Genomic DNA, 7,146 nt, shown 5'->3' on the forward strand with positions numbered 1-7,146 from the left:
AAACTCCCTTTTCTCCACTTCCCTCTCTCTCCACACAGCCATTCACCCCCTCTCTCCACCTCCCTCCATCTTGCCCGCTCTCTCTGTGTGTAGGACTCCTCTCTCCTCTGTCTCTCTCAGTGTTAGTGCAGTTCTGAATGGACATGGGGAAACGTGTGCATGCTTATATTAACATGAATGATGTCAACTTGATGCAATGAAAATTAAATAAGTGATGCTTTAAGCAAAACCTGACAATGAACTTGATATTAATACTACTAATGATGAAAATGGAGACCTAGCAATCGTTATCTCTGTAATCAAAACAATGATGATAAATAACATTGTTTATCCTGTATGTCTTCATTAAATAGTTATTCCTGATTTAATTTTGGATTCTTTAAAACAAATATAATTTCTTCAGAAGTTTCCTTTTTTATATGGGTTAAACGGATAAATAGACATTTGAACAGAAGTGAGACATTCAGTCAGGATGCTTGTTTCAGCCGGAGAACTAGGGGGAGGAGGGTGAAGAGGAAGATGATGTAGGTGAATGTGTGGGAGATGGTGTGGCTGAAGCAATGATCATTGAAATAAAGGATATGTATCATCCAGCCTCATTCTGTGTGTGTTTGTTTATTAATCACTGTGTGTGTAGTTGTGTGTGTGTGTGCATGCCTTGTGTATTATGTACATATACAGTAGACTACACACACACTGGACCTATATATATAGTGGGGCAAAAAGTATTTAGTCAGCCACCAATTGTGCAAGTTCTCCCACTTAAAAAGATGAGAGAGGCCTGTAATTTTCATCATAGGTACACTTCAACTATGACAGACAAAATTAGGAAAAAAAATCCAGAAAAACACATTGTAGGATTTTTAATGAATTTATTTGCAAATTATGGTGGAAAATAAGTTATTTATTAAATTATGGTGGAAAATATTTGGTCAATAACAAAAGTTTATCTCAATACTTTGTTATATACCCTTTGTTGGCAATGACAGAGGTCAAACATTTTCAGTAAGTCTTCACAAGGTTTTCACACACTGTTGCTGGTATTTTGGCCCATTCCTCCATGCAGATCTCCTCTAGAGCAGTGATGTTTTGGGGCTGTTGCTGGGCAACACGGACTTTCAACTCCCTCCAAAGATTTTCTATGGGGTTGAGATCTGGAGACTGGCTAGGCCACTCCAGGACCTTGAAATGCTTCTTACGAAGCCACTCCTTCGTTGCCCGGGCGGTGTGTTTGGGATCATTGTCATGCTGAAAGTCCCAGCCACGTTTCATCTTCAATAACATTGCTGATCAGTCGTCCTGGTCCCTTTGCAGAAAAATAGCCCCAAAGCATGATGTTTCCACCCTCATGCTTCACAGTAGGTATGGTGTTCTTTGGATGCAACTCAGCATTCTTTGTCCTCCAAACACGACGAGTTGAGTTTTTACCAAAAAGTTATATTTTGGTTTCATCTGACCATATGACATTTTTCCAATCTTCTTCTGGATCATCCAAATACTCTCTAGCAAACTTCAGATGGGCCTGGACATGTACTGGCTTAAGCAGGGGGACACGTCTGGCACTGCAGGATTTGAGTCCCTGGCGGCGTAGTGTGTTACTGATGGTAGGCTTTGTTACTTTGGTCCCAGCTCTCTGCAGGTCATTCACTAGGTCCCCCCGTGTGGTTCTGGGATTTTTGCTCACCGTTCTTGTGATCATTTTGACCCCACGGGGTGAGATCTTGCGTGGGGCCCCAGATCGAGGGAGATTATCAGTGGTCTTGTATGTCTTCCATTTCCTAATAATTGCTCCCACAGTTGATTTCTTCAAACCAAGCTGCTTACCTATTGCAGATGCAGTCTTCCCAGCCTGGTGCAGGTCTACAATTTTGTTTCTGGTGTCCTTTGACAGCTCTTTGGTCTTGGCCATAGTGGTGTTTGGAGTGTGACTGTTTGAGGTTGTGAACAGGTGTATTTTATACTGATAACAAGTTCAAACAGGTACCATTAATACAGGTAACGAGTGGAGGACAAGAAGCCTCTTAAAGAAGAAGTTACAGGTTTGTGAGAGCCAGAAATGTTTCTTGTTTGTAGGTGACCAAATACATATTTTCCACCATAATTTGCAAATAAATTCATAAAAAAATCCTACAATGTGATTTTCTGGATTTTCCCCCCTCATTTTGTCTGTCATAGTTGAAGTGTACCTATGATGAAAATTACAGGCCTCTCATCTTTTTAAGTGGGAGAACATGCACAATTGGTGGCTGACTAAATACTTTTTTGCCCCACTGTATATATCTGTATCCATACTGTATGGAATCTTCTTTGAACCTATAGGACCTTCCTCTCTCTCTTTCCTACCGTGTATTATCGTTGTGTGTAATTATTTAGTCACTTTGTCATGAATTCTTTATTGTGTCCTCACTTTATCTCAATGCAAAGTGGAGTGCTGCTGCCTGCCTTGAGTGTGTCTTTCTCTGGTCTGCCACCTACTGTTGCTTTGTGAGTCTTTTCTAGTAGTCATATAAACGCCAGGGAAGTCATGCCATGATTATACCATTATGAACTGAGCATTATAGTCATGCCCACTATCAGCACACTGAAACTCTGCTACACCAACCGAGGGGGAAGTGTGTGTGCGCGCTTGCATGCACATGTGTGTGTGAGACAAAGAGAGAATAGTAAGGAAGGATTAAGAGAGTGAGGGGGAATGACACAGAGAAAGGGGAAGGCAGGATTGGATGAGGAGATGAATTAAAAAGACAAGGAATGGAATCGAAAGAGTGTGTGTGTGAGAGTGAGTGTGTTTGTGTGTGAGGGAGAGGCGGAGGAGAACAGGTCTGTATATAGACACACTTGACTAGGGGCGAACGGGGCACCTGCAGCACTTTGACAGTGTGAGCAGCATGAGAACAGTTCAGAACAACACACACACATACACACAGAAGTGCAGAAGCACCAGTTAGCACTGCTACAACACCATGAACTGCTGAGGTGGGTGGGGCTGGAGGTGGGTGAAGGGGCCGGGGGAACTGCTGTCTCCATGGCAACGTTCCCACCGTGCAAAAAAAATAATTTAGTCGGAAAGACATTTCACTCAGTTCAGTGAGCTGAAAGAAGCAGAGAGGGGGGAGAGAGAGACTGGGGGAGGTGTGTGCAATACAATACATCGAACTGTTTCTATCACACTGGAGGGATTTATTAGGAAGCTGTCAGCTACGCATTATTGCTAATATATTACTCATTACTATATATAATGGTAATGTATTCTGTTATCTCATTAAATATGCATGTCATTGCTGTGGGTGAGCCTTTGGTGTTTTTGAATTTAGCAAAAAAAGCAACGACACCATATAGATAAAGGGAATGTAAACCTCATATCGATGTGACAAAAATATAAATATTCACTGTGCGGTGTAAGACTCATCATATGCAATATGGCTACACTTTTCAGTCCACTCCCTATACAATTTCACATTTTCAACTTAATGTTATGCCTCCATAAATGTCACCACAGAATTAGAAATAACCTCTGTGTGTGTGTGTGTGTGTGTGTGTGTGTGTGTGTGTGTGTGTGTGTGTGTGTGTGTGTGTGTGTGTGTGTGTGTGTGTGTGTGTGTGTGTGTGTGTGTGTGTGTGTGTGTGTGTGTGCGTGCGTGTGTGTGTATATGTGTGTGTATGTGTGTGTGTGTGTGTCAAATCAAATCAAATTTTATTTGTCACATACACATGGTTAGCAGATGTTAATGCGAGTGTAGCGAAATGCTTGTGCTTCTAGTTCCGACAATGCAGTAATAACCAACAAGTAATCTAGCTAACAATTTCAAAACTACTACCTTATAGACACAAGTGTAAGGGGATAAAGAATATGTACATAAAGATATATGAATGAGTGATGGTACAGAGCGGCATAGGCAAGATACAGTAGATGGTATTGAGTACAGTTTATACATATGAGATGAGTATGTAAACAAAGCGGCATAGTTAAAGTGGCTAGTGATACATGTATTACATAAAGATGCAGTAGAGGATATAGAGTACAGTATATACGTATACATATGAGATGAATAATGTAGGGTATGTAAACATTATATTAGGTAGCATTGTTTAAAGTGGCTAGTGATATATTTTACATCATTTCCCATCAATTCCCATTATAAAAATGGCTAGAATTGAGTCAGTGTGTTGGCAGCAGCAGTGGTGGCTGTTTAACAGTCTGATGGCCTTGAGATGTTGCTGTTTTTCAGTCTCTCGGTCCCAGCTTTGATGCACCTGTACTGACCTCGCCTTCTGGATGATAGCGGGGTGAACAGGCAGTGGCTCGGGTGGTTGTTGTCCTTGATGATCTTTATGGCCTTCCTGTGACATCGTGTGGTGTAGGTGTCCTGGAGGGCAGGTAGTTTGCCCCCGGTGATGCGTTGTGCAGACCTCACTACCCTCTGGAGAGCCTTACGGTTGTGGGCGGAGCAGTTGCCGTACCAGGCGGTGATACAGCCCGACAGGATGCTCTCGATTGTGCATCTGTAGAAGTTTGTGAGTGCTTTTGGTGACAAGCCGAATTTCTTCAGCCTCCTGAGGTTGAAGAGGTGCTGCTGCGCCTTCTTCACGATGCTGTCTGTGTGGGTGGACCAATTCAGTTTGTCTGTGATGTGTACGCCGAGGAACTTACAACTTACTACCCTCTCCACTACTGTTCCATCGATGTGGATAGGGGGGTGTTCCCTCTGCTGTTTCCTGAAGTCCACAATCATCTCCTTAGTTTGTTGACGTTGAGTGTGAGGTTATTTTCCTGACACCACACTCCGAGGGCCCTTACCTCCTCCCTGTAGGCCGTCTCGTCGTTGTTGGTAATCAAGCCTACCACTGTTGTGTCGTCCGTAAACTTGATGATTGAGTTGGAGGTATGCGTGGCCACACAGTCGTGGGTGAACAGGGAGTACAGGAGAGGGCTCAGAACGCACCCTTGTGGGGCCCCAGTGTTGAGGATCAGCGGGGTGGAGATGTTGTTGCCTACCCTCACCACCTGGGGGCGGCCCGTCAGGAAGTCCAGTACCCAGTTGCACAGGGCAGGGTCGAGACCCAGGGTCTCGAGCTTGATGACGAGCTTGGAGGGCACTATGGAGTTAAATGCCGAGCTGTAGTCGATGAACAGCATTCTCACATAGGTATTCCTCTTGTCCAGATGGGTTAGGGCAGTATGCAGTGTGGTTGAGATTGCGTCGTCTGTGGACCTATTTGGGCGGTAAACAAATTGGAGTGGGTCTAGGGTGTCAGGTAGGGTGGAGGTGATATGGTCCTTGACTAGTCTCTCAAAGCACTTCATGATGACGGAAGTGAGTGCTACGGGGCGGTAGTCGTTTAGCTCAGTTACCTTAGCTTTCTTGGGAACAGGAACAATGGTGGCCCTCTTGAAGCATGTGGGAACAACAGACTGTGATAGGGATTGATTGAATATGTCCGTAAACACACCAGCCAGCTGGTCTGCGCATGCTCTGAGGGCGCGGCTGGGGATGCCGTTTGGGCCTGCAGCCTTGCGAGGGTTGACACGTTTAAATGTTTTACTCACCTCGGCTGCAGTGAAGGAGAGTCCGCATGTTTTGGTAGCGGGCCGTGTCAGTGGAACTGTATTGTCCTCAAAGCGGGCAAAAAAGTTATTTAGTCTGCCTAGGAGCAAGACATCCTGGTCCGTGACGGGGCTGGTTTTCTTTTTGTAATCCGTGATTGACTGTAGACCCTGCCACATACCTCTTGTGTCTGAGCCGTTGAATTGAGATTCTACTTTGTCTCTATACTGACGCTTAGCTTGTTTGATTGCCTTGCGGAGGGAATAGCTGTGTGTGTGTGTCTGTGTGTCTGTGTGTCTGTGTGTGTGTGTGTGTTTATTTATGTTTTGACCTAATACTGTTTTCCAAAATCAGTGTCAGTTATTTAACCCAGTTCTGTCTGTATGTCAGGTGTATCAGTGTGTTGGTGGTGATTACCTGTTGAGAACCAGATGGTCCCCTCTCTCCCAGCTGGAGGAGCCGGTCAAAAGAGGGATCGTCTATACTACACACCCCTGGAACAACCAGACAGGACAATCAAAGCACCTGATAGAGAAAAATGATCAAACCCCACAGAACAGTCCCCTAAAGCAATATGTCATTTCTCATCACCAAGAGGAAGTCAAAATACAACAGTGACTAAATTTGTTTTCCAACCACATCAGGAGTTGTAAGCTTTTCTAATTGCAGGAGAACTGCCGGTTCTGCCAACTGAATTTCAAAAGCAGTGACAAACTGCACTTCCCTCAGAGCTACAAATTACATCAAAGTCCCCTAGAAAGGAATGGACACACGGTCCCTTATACCGGAATTAATTTGGCCACTGTGCTTAAGTCAGAATGAAAGGCTGTGTGGGTTTAATGAGTTTGGGACCCAAGGATAGCCTTGGGCACACTCCTGGCCCCGCACAAACCCTGCTAAGGTCACTGGGAGCCAGCGCCCATGATGTGGCCCTCACTTGCTGTTTGCCCATGGCCTAAATAGAACCGCTGCCTCTTTACCACGCCTTGCACTGCTTTAAATTGGCTTAAATGGATTCAGAACATTGTTTCTGTGGGATTGAGTTTGATGAGCTCTGATGCGGTTTGCTGTTCGCTGGGCTGTGCTGACTGGCTCACAGTGCCACAGGGGAATAGATTATATTGAAGGACGAGAGAAACACAGCGCCCGTTGCGTTCCGTTCACAGGTTTCGCTCGTGTTGATTTGACAACAGGTTAGCTCGCTGAAGGCCGCCCATGTAATTATGTGCTTATTTCAGCACAGAGGATAGGAGGTGATCGAGACATGTCTTGGTTATAAAAAGGTTACATTGGCAAGGAGGTTAGGCAGAACCTGTAGGCCCATTTCACAACCTATGTAAACGTACAGGACGTATAGGTTTATGCTTGATGTACTGGATACATGGACAAGGGGGGCTATAATCACTGATGTATCACTTCATGCAGCTCACTGCCTTCAAGGCCTCGTCATTTTCTAAGACTAGCAGACTGTGCTGACCTCTGGTGTAACAAGGCGGTATGGCATATATGGCAAATAAATAATATCTCATATATATTATATGTCTCTATAATTTCACTGTAAATGTCATCAATTTAGTATATAGGACTGTCACTGACTGTC

Source organism: Oncorhynchus masou, chromosome 15, assembly GCF_036934945.1.
Source record: "Oncorhynchus masou masou isolate Uvic2021 chromosome 15, UVic_Omas_1.1, whole genome shotgun sequence".
Taxonomy (NCBI): Eukaryota; Metazoa; Chordata; class Actinopteri; order Salmoniformes; family Salmonidae; genus Oncorhynchus; species Oncorhynchus masou.